General features: G+C 45.5%; 1 protein-coding gene across 3 annotated transcripts in view; it reads left to right on the top strand.

Annotated features, from left to right (window-relative positions):
* LOC122558251 (uncharacterized) overlaps positions 1–14,639 on the top strand; it is a 183,007-nt gene that overhangs the window by 29,288 nt on the left and 139,080 nt on the right. The window lies entirely within an intron of this gene.

Raw genomic sequence — 14,639 nt, 5'->3', positions numbered from 1 at the left:
CTCAGCGTCACCATGGATATCCAATCCCTCTACACCTCCATCCGCCATGACCAGGGCCTCCAAGCCCTCCGTTGTTTTCTTCTCCCGACGTCCCCAACAGTACCCTTCCACCGACACTCTCATTCGTTTGGCCGAACTGGTCCTCACCCTTAACAATTACCCTTTGAATCCTCCCACTTCCTCCAGACCAAAGGGTAGCCATGGGCACATGTATGGGTCCCAGCTATGCCTGTCTATTTGTTGGCTACGTAGAACAGTCGATCTTCCGTAATTACACCAGCACCACTCCCCACTTCTTCCTCCGCTACATTGATGACTGCATTGGCGCCAGCTCGTGCTCCCGCGAGGAGGTTGAGCAAATCATCACCTTCACCAACATATTCCACTCTGACCTTAAATTTACCGGGACCATCTCTGACACCTCCCTCCCCTTCCTGGACCTCTCCATCTCCATTAATGATGACTGACTTGACGCTGACATTTTTTACAAACCCACCGACTCCCACAGCTACCCGAATTACATCTCTTCCCACCCTACCTCTTGCAAAAATGCCATCCCATATTCCCAATTCCTCCGCCTCCGCCATATCTGCTCCCAGGAGGACCAGTTCCACCACAGAACACACCAGATGGCCTCCTTCTTTAGAGACCGCAATTTCCCTTCCCACGTGGTTAAAGATGCCCTCCAATGCATCTTGTCCACATCCTGCACCTACGCCCTCAGACCACACCCCTCCAACCGCAACAAGGACAGAACGCCCCTGGTGCTCACCTTCCACCCTACCAACCTTCGCATAAACCAAATCATCCGCCGACATTTCCGCCACCTCCAAACTGACCCCACCACCAGGGATATATTTCCCTCCCCACCCCTTTCTGCCTTTCGCAAAGACTGTTCCCTCCATGCATACCTGGTCAGGTCCACGCCCCCCCACAACCCACCCTCCCATCCTGGCACCTTCCCCTGCCACCGCAGGAATGGCAAAACCTGCGCCCACACCTCCTCCCTCACCTCCACCCAAGGCCCTAAAGGAGCCTTCCACATCCATCAAAGTTTTATCTGCACATCCACCAATATCATTTATTGTATTTGTTGCTCCCGATGCGGTCTCCTCTACTTTGGGGAGACTGGATGCCTCCTAGCAGAGCGCTTTAGGGAACATCTCCAGGACACTCGCACCAATCAACCACATCACCCTGTGACCCAACATTTCAACTTCCCCTCCCTCTCTGCCGAGGACATGGAGGTCTTGGGCCTCCTTCACCGCCGCTCCCTCACCACCAGACGCCTGGAGGAAGAACGCCTCATCTTCCACCTCGGAACACTTCAACCCAGGGCATCAATGTGGACTTCAACAGTTTCCTCATTTCCCCTTCCCCCACCTCACCCTAGTTCCAAACTTCCAGCTCAGCACTGCCCCATGACTTGTCCTACCTATCTATCTCCTTTTCCACCTATCCACTCCACCCTCCTCCCTGAGCCATCACCTTCATCCCCTCCCCCACTCACCTATTGTACTCTATGCTACTCTCTCCCCACCCCACCCTCCTCTCACTTATCTCTCCACCCTTCAGGCTCTCTGCCTTTATTCCTGATGAAGGGCTTTTGCCCGAAACGTCAATTTTATTGCTCGTCGGATGCTGCCTGAACTGCTGTGCTCTTCCAGCACCACTAATCCAGAATCTGGTTTCCAGCATCTGCAGTCATTGTTTTTACCTTTAGTCTTCTATACCATTTGGTGATTCATTTTGTTGTGATTATTGTGAAAAAGAGCACCAGAAATCAGGTAAAATAATAAAACATTCAGATATTGACTTGTTTATCATCCAGATACATAAATAATCATCTTGGTCCAGTTGTCTGATTTCCTGTTGCTATCTTGGGGTCCATTAGATTAGACTCCCTGCAGTGTGGAAACAGGCCTTTCTGCGCAACCAGTCCACACCGACCCTCTGAAGAGCAATCCACCCAGACCCAATTCCCTCTGACTAATGCACCTAATACTATGGGCAATTTAGTATGACCAATTCACCTAACCTGCATATTTTTTTTGATTGTGGGAGGAAACTGTAGCACCTGGAGGAAACACACACAGACATAGGGAGAATGTGCAAACTCCACACAAACAGTCACCTGAGGCTGGAATCAAACCTGGGGCTCTGGCGCTGTGAGGCAGCAGTGCTAACCACTGAGCTACCATGCCACCCCATTATGATGACATAAAGAAGTCACCAGGTAGCAATCACACATCCTACTCTTTCAGCTGTCGCTAGACAACTGTCAGCTAACTTGCACTCTGACACGCAACTGGTTCAACAATTCCAGGATGCTATGACTGTGTGTGTTCATGATGGGTGAATTTTTGAATACTTTCCTAGCTTCTAATGGAGTTTGGTGCATGCTAGCACCAAACCTCTTTGATGTGTTTTTTTTTCTCTCTATCATAGGCTCTGATGCCTTCCATGATGGTGGTTGTGTCAGCAAAATCAAATATCACATTGGTTGAGAAGTTGCTCAATCTGAGTCGACTCCGGCCAAAGGATATACCTTGCCATTTCCTGTTTGCTGATGACTATGCACTAGCTTTTATTTCAAAGCAATGTATCACAGATTCCTCCTCCAATGCAAGCAACAGTGTCAACCTACAATCAATTCAAGGAAAACTGATGTCATGTATCAGTCTTCTCCATGAAAGCCCTATTTTTAGCCCAAGGTTTATTCCATGGCCAAAACCTGTCAACTATAGTAAATTCACTTATTTCGGCACATTCGGTCTATATTGACAACTGGACACATGAAAGAATTAGGAGAAAGTGAGGACTGCAGATGCTGGAGATCAGAGCTGAAAATGTGTTGCTGGAAAAGCGCAGCAGGTCAGGCAGCATCCAAGGAGCAGGAGAATCGAAGTTTCGGGCATGAGCCCTTCTTCAGGAATGAGGAAAGTGTGCCAAGCAGGCTAAGATAAACCTGCTTGGCTCACTTCCCTCATTCCTGAAGAAGGGCTCATGCTCGAGACAGGAAAGAATTACTAAAGTAAGCATAGCCTTGGGTAGACTTGGAACCTCAGTCTGGCAATGAAAAGGAGCAAGTCTACCTACCAAACCGAAAGTTCAAGACCGATGGACCCACCCACTCTGCTTTATGTATTTAAGATCTGGGCTCTGTACCAGTGTCAAGCCAAGATATTTAACCTCTTTCACTTTAGCTGCCTTTGGGAGCTTCTGATAATCAGTTAGCAGGATGAATTAATACACACGGAGATGCTCACTCTTGCTAATATACCAAGCAATGATATCATATTGAGAGAATCACAACTGAGTTGGACTGGTTAAGTGGCCAGAATGACACTCATCCAAAGCTCAGGTCATGTGTGGTGTCATGTTCTAGTTGCTGCAGAACTCCTGGGTTTGGATCAGCCAGAGCAGTCACCTAGACATCCACTGGAACCTCAGTGAACACCGGAGACGATGAATATGGTCATGATATTTTAACTCATTCAGATACTTCGAGATAATTTTGTTTTCTTTTCACATGCATGTAATTGTTTTACAGTCTATCTGTAATATATAATGCTTCTGTGGCAAAGGTAATCTTTACTATTGAGCCTGAAAGACACTAATATCTTCCCCAAATTTTGTCATTCCTGTTTATGTTATTGTAAAGTGAAGAACATTACCATGGAACCTTCCACTAGTTTGCAACATAATCACCGGCTTATGTACTGATAATCAGCTAAGATTGCACCATGTCTCACTTACTCTTGTTGGAACTGACAGGCATTCACAAGGAGCCATTCTGTGCAAAATGAAGGAATATGATCAAGGCTTGCACCTTTTATGAATTACTCAGAGCTTGGGGAGCTTTAAGTTCTCTCCTGTAGCATGAATTGTTGTAATTGTTTGAAATGTGGCATTCTTGCAGTTGTCCTGATATGCACATGAGGAAAGGTTTGATCTGTCAGTTATCTTTTATGAGAGAAGCATTTGGGTTCTTTAGTCCCTCCTTCCCAGAGCAACAAGCAACATGAATGACACCCTATCAGTTTCAAACCAAATAACTTTCTCAGCAGATTCAAATTCCATTGAAAGTGACTTATTGAACTGAAATCAGATGGCCTTTTAATGGTTACTGCTCTCGAATGATTTAGCAGCAAAGGATTGGTTTTAGCATTAAATAAAACAAAGTTCTGAATACTAAACTTAGTGATCTCGGACTAAGACCCACTTTCTGCAACTGGATCCTCAGTTTCCTGACCCACAGGCCACAATCAGTGAAGATTGGGCACAATATTTCATCCTGACAAACACTCAACACTGGACCCCCCCGGGGTGCCTACTCAGCCCCCTACTGTACTCGCTGTATACTCATGACTGCACCACCAAATATCAGACCAATGCCACTTACAAGTTCATTGATGACGCCACCACAGTGGGTCGAATCTCAGATGGTGACGAAACAGACTACAGCCAGGAGATGGAAGACCTCATTATTGACTTTTGGCGGGATGTTACTCATGCCCCCCCAACAAACACACATTAACAGCACAGAGGTGGAATGAGTGGAGAATTCAAGCTCCTGGAAGTGGTCATCCACAACAAGCTTTCTTGAACTCTTCATTTGGACGCACTGGTTACAAAGGCCCAACAACGTCTCTTCAAGCTCAGGCAGCTGAGGAAATTTGGCATGATGGCAAATACCCTTGCCAACTTCTTTAGGTGCACCATTGACAGCATTCTGTCTGGATGTATCACTACCTGGTATGGCAACATTCAAGATCAGAGGCGGTTACAGAGAGTAGTGAACTCGGCCTGGACAATCACAGAGGCCAACCTCCCATCTATAGAATCCATCTACCAGGCCCACTGTCAAGGAAAAGCCGCCAGCATTCTCAAACATCCATTCCACCCTGGCAATGTTTTTCTACAACCTCAACCATCAGGGAGAAAGTACAGAAGCTGAACACATGCACCAGCCAGATGCGAAACAGTTTCTACCCTACTGTTGTTAGAATACTGAATGGACTCACAGACACTTAACATTCACCTGTAGCTGTATTTTTGCTGCTGTTTACCTATTATTTACTATCTATCCTACTCAACTCTGTGATCTGCCTGCATTGCTCGCAATACAAAGCTTTTCACTGTGCCTCGGTACACATGACAATAAATTCAATTCAATTCAGTACAGTGATGCTGGAGATCTAAAACAAAAACAGAAATTGCTCGTGAAATTCTGGAAATCTGGCTACAAAGGGCGGGGAGAAAGTGGAGTTAATCTTTTGTGTTCGATGACTTTTCACTGGAGGCAAAACATTGAATCTGCTTTTTCAGCTCGAATGCTGCCATATCTGCTGAGTTTATCTGCTTTTTTTTTTAACATATCAGCCACTGAGGTGATATAGAGGTTTCCTGCAATCGTGAGTTCTTTTAATACAGATTTTCTAATTTCCATCAAGATTTACAGTAATTAAAGACACTTCAGTCCTACATTAAATTTCCAAAACACTAAAAACACAAACACTGTTCCACTCTAATTATCATCCTTCATTTCATTCTGGAAATGTTATCATGAATTTTGCCTGCAGAACAGGCATGTCTGCCAGTGTTCTGCCAAGCAATCTTAAAAGGTGAAGTCCCTTTCTGGTTGCCTGCACTTGGAATGTGAAACTTCTTAGTAGCTTTGTCACACTGTACAAGTGTTAATTACTTTCATTAAAACATGTAATTCTACCAGATACACTTCCCTTCCACAATCTCCAAAAAAAGAATCCAATTATGAAACACAAACTTGTGCAGTTAAAATTATTGAGTGCAATTAAAATCTATTTTGGAAATACGAATTATTAAAAACTCTCCAGAGTTTAGTTTTTGTTTCATTCGTTCCCTCTCACCCTGTGAACTTTTATTATAGGATAGCTATTTTCAAAGTGCCTGACAGCTCTCATCTATTCATCCTGCCCTGATCCTTTTCCAGTTTGTTACATTGATTTAGAGAACATAGAACATAGAACATTACAGCGCAGTACAGGCTCTTCGGCCCTCGATGTTGCGCCTCCCTGTCATACTGTCCATCCCACCTACACTATTCCATGTACGTCCATTTGCCTGCCCAATGAAGACTTAAATGCACTTAAACTTGGTGAATCTACTACCGATGCAGGCACCTACTTCCAAATCTAACACCTGGCCAGGCACGTTATCTAGTACTAAATCTAAAATGGCTTCGCCCCTTGTAGACCTGTCTACATACTGTGTCAGGAAGCCCTCCTGCACACACTGGACAAAAACTGACCCATCTACAGTACTTGTACTGTAGTGATCCCAGTCAATATTTGGATAGTTGAAGTCCCCCATGACAACTACCCTGCCTCTGTCACTCCTATCGAGAATCATCTTTGCTATCCTTTCCTCAACATCTCTGGGACTATTCGGAGGCTTATAGAAAACTCCCAGCATGGTGACTTCTCCTTTCCTGTTTCTAACCTCAGCCCATACTACCTCAGTTAACGAGTCCCCAAACATCCTTTCTACAACTGTAATATTGTCCCTGATCAACAATGCCACACCTCCCCCTCTTTTACCATCTTCTCTGTTCTTACTGAAACATCTGAATCCCGGAACCTGCAACAGCCATTCTTGTCCCTGCTCTATTCATGTCTCTGTAATGGCCACAACATCGAAGTCCCAGGTACCAACCCATGCTGCCAGTTCATCCACTTTATTTCGGATGCTCCTTGCGTTGAAGTACACACACTTCAATCCAGGTTCTCGCTTTCCAGTGTCAGATACTTGATTTTGGAACTCCCCACTCTCATCCTCTTCTGTACCTGTCCTACAATTTTGGTTCCCATCTCCCTGCTGTATTAGTTTAATTCCACCTTAATAGCTTTAGCGAATTTCCCCCCCCAGGATATTGGTACCCCTCTGGTTTAGATGAAGACCATCTTGCTTGTAGAGGTCCAGAAAGAGCTCCAATTATCCAAAAACCCGAAACCCTCCCTCCTGCACCATCCCTGTAGCCACGTGTTCAACTCCTTTCTCTCCCTATTCCTCACCTCACTAGCACGTGGCACGGGCAGCAAACCAGAGAAAACAACTCTGTTTGTCCTAGCTCTAAGCTTCCATCCTAGCTCCCTGAATTTCTGCCTCAAGTCCCCATCTCTCTTCCGACCTATCTCGTTGGTGCCTATGTGGACCAGGACTTGGGGCTGCTCTCCCTCCCCCCGAAGGATCCCAAAAACACGATCAGAGACATCACGGACCCTGGCATCCGGGAGGCAACACATCAACCGTGAGTGTCTCTCGTCCCCACAGAACCTCCTATCTGTCCCCCTAACTATCGAGTCCCCAATGACTACTGCTCTGCTCTTCTTCCCCCTTCCCTTCTGAGCAGCAGGTACTCCACTGCTTTCCCCTGGTAAGTCATCCCCCCCCAACAGTATCCAAAATGGTATACTTGTTGTTGAGGGGAATGGCCACAGGGGATCCCTGCACTGCCTGCCGGTTCCCTTTCCGTCCCCTAACTGTCACCCATCTGTCTTTTTCTTTTATCTGGGGAGTGATTACCTCTCTGTAAGTCCTGTCAATAACCCCCTCTGCCTCCCGAATGATCTGAAGTTCATCCAACTCCAGCTCCAGTTCCCTAACGCGGTTTTCGAGGAGCTGGAGTTGGGTGTACTTCCCACAGATGTAGTCAGCAGGGATGCTAGTGGTGACCCTTACTTCCCACATTCTGCAGGAGGAACATTTCACTGCCCTACACTCCATTCCCACTGTTCTAACTCCCGAAGTGACTACTAAAAAAAAAATTAGGAAATTAACTACTTACCTTACTTTCTCAATCTGGCTCCCACAACTTTATTTTTAGGTTAGAGGAGGAGGATGGATGGGAGACACTACCCGAGTAGTGTCTTGGGTAACGCAACCACGCAAATATAACCTGTTCTATTTATCCTTCCCAGAAGTCCTTTGCTCGCTCCTCCCTCACTAGCCTGAAGGTAAGAAGTCTAAATATACTTACTGGCCTTCCCGACAATCACCTCGCACCAATGTCACCTCCTCCTGGCTCTCGCTGCTCCGATTTGTTGCCTCATGCCTCATAACTTGGACATAAAATGCAGTTGGTAAGTGGTGGACCTACTTACCCTTGGCCTTGGGGAGTGTCTGTTGTCTGAACAATGGTCACTGATATAGCTGAAAGCATTGGTCTGCTGCCCATTTGATTGCCTCAGCGAGCTGTTGGACAGAGCCTGCAGACTCGAGCATATGTGGGGTTGGGCGGTGAGGGGAGGTTCTGTGAGTCATATGGTCAATTGGCCATTCTTCCTCTGATTGGGTCCCACTGACCTTTTAGCTGAGTAAGGAAGAGGAGGTGAGAAAATACAGATGGTGCTGACAGTGAGTTTATACTAAACCAAAGGCTACTGTTAAAGTTCTGCATCAGTAAAATGAAACAGATGTTCACTTTTACCCCGATAGAATAGAATAGTAATTCATAGTCACTTGCATTTATGAAAACATAGTGAAAAGTGTATAAGTGGCCATAATCAGCACCATTTTAGTTACACAAATTATAAAAAGAACTAATTGAGCCCAAGCGAAGACAAAGTTCATCTCTTGGTCTCTCCATGGTTCCTGGGTTTAGGGAGTGGCTATGGGACGCTGCTACTGAAGCTGCTCCTGACAGCATCGAAGCAAGGATTACTGAATGGGACCCACCACACTGTCTCCACTGAAATTGCCGAATTGCTCCCTCCCTCATCCCGGCTATAACCAGGAGAGACAGACCAGACCCACCAAACGACAACGCTGAAGGCGTCACACAAGCTCTTCCTACTTTAGTTGCTGCTGAAGCCACTACTTCACTGCCATAGCCACGAGGAATGAACTGGAACCAATGTGTGGCCTCTTCTGCAGCCGCCTTTTATGAATTACACAGAGCTTGAGAAGCTTTTAGTTCTCTGCTGCTTTCACTGTGGCAATGCCTGACCAATCATCATCCTTTCTCCTGTAGCATGAATTGTTGTGATTGTTTGAAATGTGGCATTCTTACAGTTGTCCTGATGTGCACATGAAGAAAGGATTGAGCTGTCAGTTGTCTTTTATGAGAGAAGTATTTGGGTTCATTAGTCCCTTCTTCCCCAGAGCAACAAGCAACATGGATGACACCCTATCAGTTTAAAACCAAATAACTTTCTAAGCAGGTTAGAATTCCACTGAAAGTGACTTCCTGAATTGAAAATAGTTTTAATAGCTACTGCCCTTGAATGATTTAGCAGCAAAGGTTTGTTTTTAACATTAAATAAAACAAAGTACAGCAGTAACTGAAACCCCCACCAGGAGGAATGGGTCAGACCCACCGACAGGTGAAACAGTAACTGACACCCCCATCAGGAAGAATGGATCAGACCCACTGGCAGTGAAACAGTAACTAACACCCCCCCACCAGGAGGAACAGGCCAGACCCACCAACAGTGAAACAGTAACTGACACACCCCACCAGGAGGAACAGGCCAGACCCACCGACAGTGAAACAGTAACTGACACCTCCCACCAGGAGGAACAGGCCAGACCCATTTACAGTGAAACATTAGCTGACACCCCCCACCAGGAAGAACGGGCCGAAACCAACTGAGTCGTTGCCGATGGAACCATCGCTGAAGCTGCAGCCACTTTGGCGATGAGGAACGGACATCCAGATCCAACACACTGCCACAGCTGGCCATTGCAACTGCCTTCCTCTATTGTAGCCGCCGAAAATAAGAACAGGTGAACTTTGATGAAAAGATAAACAAAGAAACCAAAAAGAAAAAGCAAAGATGAATGAGGCTGGCCAGGTATACGGGAGCACATGACGATAGCAGCCTGAATACTTCTTACCCTGCCGCCACCATTATCGCCTCACAGTGAAGGTATTGGAAACATTTACACCGTGAGGAATGAGGTGCCATTTTGTTATACTGACATGCTAACATTTTAATTAGAAGCAAACATCTTTGCTGGTCCTGAGAAACTAAATTTGCATTTCTGAAATGCTGATTTTATTTTTCATTATGATTAATAAACATTATTTTAGATATTAAACTAGAAATGAAGGAAAACTAGAAATGAAGGAAGGTGGGCGGCACGGTGGCACAGTGGTTAGCACTGCTGCCTCACAGCACCTGAGACCCGGGTTCAATTCCCGCCTCAGGCGACTGACTGTGTGGAGTTTGCATGTTCTTCCTTTGTCTGCGTGGGTTTCCTCCGGGTGCTCCGGTTTCCTCCCACAGTCCAAACATGTGCAGGTCAGGTGAATTGGCCATGCTAAATTGTCCGTAGTGTTAGGTAAGGGGTAAATGTAGGGGTATGGGTGGGTTGCGCTTCGGCGGGTCGGTGTGGACTTGTTGGGCCAAAGGTCCTGTTTCCACACTGTAATGTAATCTAATTTAATTTATTTTGATATGATACGGAAAGGGGTCATTTCCCCCAAAGTAGTCCCCAAACAGAATGTGCAAACTCCACACAGACGGTTGCCTGAGTGGAGTTTGCACGTTCACCCCATGCCTGTGTGGGTTTCCTCCGAGTGCTCTGGTTTCCTCCCACAGTCCAAAGATGTGCAGGTCAGGTGAATTGGCCAGGCTAAATTGTCCATAGTGTTAGGTGTAGGGGAATAGGTCTGGGTGGGTTGCTCTTCGGAGGGTTGGTGTCGACTTGTTGGGCCGAAGGGCCTGTTTCCACACTGTAGGGGATCTAATCTAATCTAATCTAATTTAGTTGTATCTCCTCCTATTCTTATCTGAATTAACTATTATAAACAACCTTCTCTATCATATGTTTGTCTAATTTCCTAAGTTTATCTATATTATTCGCTTCATACAAGCTGTGTATTATCTTGTTCCATTGTCTCATTTTTCTTTGGATCAATGTGCCTCTTCTGAATTCTTTGTTGGATTTCTTGGTATATGTTTTAAATTAATGTTCTGGTGTCGTGCTTTTGACTTCAAGAAAACCAAAGGTTTGTACTTCCTGGTTTCTTGTTTATGTGACTGGCTGCTTACTGTGTTGTCTGTTATCACCGATGCTGCATGCCTGAGATTCCATTTATCTCGTGCTCAATTTAAAATAGCTTTCTGAATGAGAAAGCTGTCACTGAAGATATCAAAATAATCTTTTGGACAGCTTTCTACACACACAATTATTAAGGGCATGGCTTTGCTGTGACCACAAAATCCAGTTCAATGTTTTTAAAAAAGTAGGTACTTCCTTAGTGATATCAAATGTGAAAGTTGTATCTGCTGCTCATTGATGAACCTGCCTATTCTTCTCGTCTGTTACCTCAGGTAAAACATCCAGCCCAGCCCAGTCACAGTATCCTCTGCCTCCATCCTCCCATTTCATATTATTTGTATTATTGTGTGGATCCACTGGAAAAAAAAAATCAAAGGAAAAACATTTTTGAACCGGACACTTAACCTGCAAATTAAAACTTGCTTTAAAGAGCAAATCCAAAAATGGTTCAGAAAATATGCTATGTCCCACACAACATTTTTTATGATTTAGACTTAGTTGTACCTAGTTGATATTATTTCAGAAACTGAAAAACGTTTTATTTGTACATGCACAATCTAACATAGAATCACAATTGTAACAATCTAGTATTGAAACCCCAAATCATGTTAATGGCTTTGAATAACAATAGCAACTGTGAGCTGCTAATGTTCTCTTAGCAAATGTTGGCTGAGGAGCCCTGTCCTTTATCCTTCATTTTAATCTTCCAAACATAATATTGAAAGTTTGTGAGAAGATTTGTAGCTCGGGTGCTCGTTGTTGTGGTTCTGTTTGCCGAGGTGGGAATTGGTGTTGCAGACATTTTAACCCCTGTCTAGGTGACATCCTCAGTGCTTGGGAGTCTCCTGTGAAGCGATTCCGCAGGGATCAGTTCTGGGTCCTCTGCTGTTTGTAATTTTTAATTAATGACTTGGATGAGGGAGTCGAAGGGTGGGTCAGTAAATTTGCAGATGATACGAAGATTGGTGGAGTTGTGGATAGTGAGGAGGGCTGTTGTTGGCTGCAAAGAGACTTAGATATGATGCAGAGCTGGGCTGAGGAGTGGCAGATGGAATTCAACCCTGCCAAGTGTGAGGTTGTCCATTTTGGAAAGACAAATAAGAATGCGGAATACAGGGTTAACGGTAGGGTTCTTAGTGAGGTGGAGGAACAGAGGGATCTTGGGGTCTATGTTCATAGATCTTTGAAAGTTGCCACTCAGGTGGATAGAGCTTGTAAGAAGACCTATGGTGTATTAGCGTTCATTAGCAGAGGGATTGAATTCAAAAGTAGTGAAGTGATGTTGCAAAGGACTTTGATTAGGCCACATTTGGAGTACTGTGTGCAGTTCTGGTCGCCTCACTTTAGAAAAGATGTGGAAGCTTTGGAGAGGGTGCAGAGAAGATTTACCAGGATGTTGCCTGGAATGGAGAATAGGTCGTATGAGGATAGTTTGAGAGTGCTAGACCTTTTCTCATTGGAACGGCGAAGGATGAAGGGTGACTTGATAGAGGTTTATAAGATGATCAGAGGAATAGATAGAGTAGACAGTCAGAAACTTTTTCCCCGGGTGCAACAGAGTGTTACAAGGGGACATAAATTTAAGGTGAAGGGTGGAAGGTATAGGGGAGATGTCAGGGGTGGGTTCTTTACCCAGAGAGTGGTGGGGGCATGGAATGCGCTGCCTGTGGGAGTGGTAGAGTCAGAATCTTTGGTGACCTTTAAGCGGCAATTGGATAGGTACATGGATGGGTGCTTAAGCTAGGACAAATGTTCGGCACAACATCGTGGGCCGAAGGGCCTGTTCTGTGCTGTATTGTTCTATGTTCTATGTTCTATGATTCTGTGTTGAATTTCAACCCCAAAAAATTCAACCCAAACTCTGGGTTGATATGTGGATGACACCTTTGTAATCATTTAAAAACACAGAAATAGAGAACACACACCGGATCATCAACGCTACACTCACAGGAATCAGATTCACTAGAGAGGAAGAAAAGGACAACCAACTCCCATTCCTAGACGTGATGGTACAGAGAACACCTAATGGAGAATTCACCACAAAGGTATACAGGAAAGCCACACACACAGACCAAGTCCTGAACTACGAAAGCAACCACGCCAACACACACAAAAGAAGTTGCATCAAGACACTGTTCAAAAGGGCCACAACACACTGCAGCACAGCTGAACTGCAAAAAGGGGAAGAAGAACACCTATACAATGTATTCGCCAAAAATGGATACCCCCACAATTTCATCAATAGATGCCTAAGGGAAAGACAACGGAATGAGGACATGCCACAACCCAAAGGACTAGCTACGTTACCATATATCAAGAACATTTCCGAACTGACAGCCAGACTACTGCAACCAATAGGACTCATAACAGCACACAAACCAACAGCCACTCTCAGACAACAACTCACCAGGACAAAGGACCCGATACCCAGCATGAGCAAAACCAACGTAGTGTACAAAATCCCATGCAAGGACTGCACAAAACACTACATAGGACAAACAGGAAGACAGCTAACGATCTATATCCATGAACACCAACTAGCCACGAAACAACACGACCTTTTTTTAGTAGTAGCCACACACAGATGACAAGCAACATGAGTTCGACTGGGACAACACTACTATTATAGGACAAGCCAAACAGAGAACAGCCAGGGAATTCCTAGAGGAATGGCACTCATCCACAGATTCTGTGAACAAACACATCGACCTGGACCCAATATACCGGCCACTGCAGCGGACAGCTGGAACTGACAACCGGAAGCGGCAGACACGGGCGGCACGGTGGCCCAGTGGTTAGCACTGCTGCCTCGCAGCGCCAGAGACCCGGGTTCAATTCCCACCTCAGGCGACTGACTGTGTGGAGTTTGCACATTCTCCCCGTGTCTGCGTGGGTTTCCTCCGGGTGCTCCGGTTTCCTCCCACAGTCCAAAGATGTGCAGGTTAGGTGAATTGGCCATGTTAAATTGTCCGTAGTGTTAGGTAAGGGGTAAATGTAGGGGTATGGGTGGTTTGCGCTTCGGCGGGTCGGTGTGGACTTGTTGGGCCGAAGGGCCTGTTTCCACACTGTAAAGTAATCTAATCTAATCAAACCACTATAAATGCCGGAGGAAACAACACAGAAGTGCTTCACAGGAAGCTCCCAAGCACTCAGGATGTCACCTAGACAGGGGACGAAACGTCTGCAACACAAATTCCCAGCTCGGTGAACAGAACCACAATAATATTGAGACTTGTCTTTATAAATATATGTACAGTGTTGTTACATCAGACTGGCTGAAAAATGTGATGCTGGAAAAGCGCAGCAGGTCAGGCAGCATTCAAGGAGCAGGAGAATCGGCGTTTCAGGCATAAGCCCTTCTTCATGTTGCTCGAACTCATGTTGCTTGCCGTCTGCGTGTGTGGCTACTAAGGATAGCTGGTCGTGTTGTTTCGTGGCTAGTTGGTGTTCATGGATGCGGATCGTTAGCTGTCTTCTTGTTTGTCCTATGTAGTGTTTTGTGCAGTCCTTGCGTGGGATTTTGTACACTACGTTGGTTTTGCTCATGCTGGGTATCGGGTCCTTTGTCCTGGTGAAGGGCCCGAAACGTC

This window comes from Chiloscyllium plagiosum, unplaced genomic scaffold (genome assembly GCF_037043375.1).
Source record: "Chiloscyllium plagiosum isolate Xiang-an unplaced genomic scaffold, Cpla_swu_hap1 HiC_scaffold_17, whole genome shotgun sequence".
NCBI lineage: Eukaryota > Metazoa > Chordata > Chondrichthyes > Orectolobiformes > Hemiscylliidae > Chiloscyllium > Chiloscyllium plagiosum.
The sequence above is the reverse complement of the archived record's forward strand: the minus strand, read 5'-3'. Positions and strand labels throughout refer to the sequence as shown.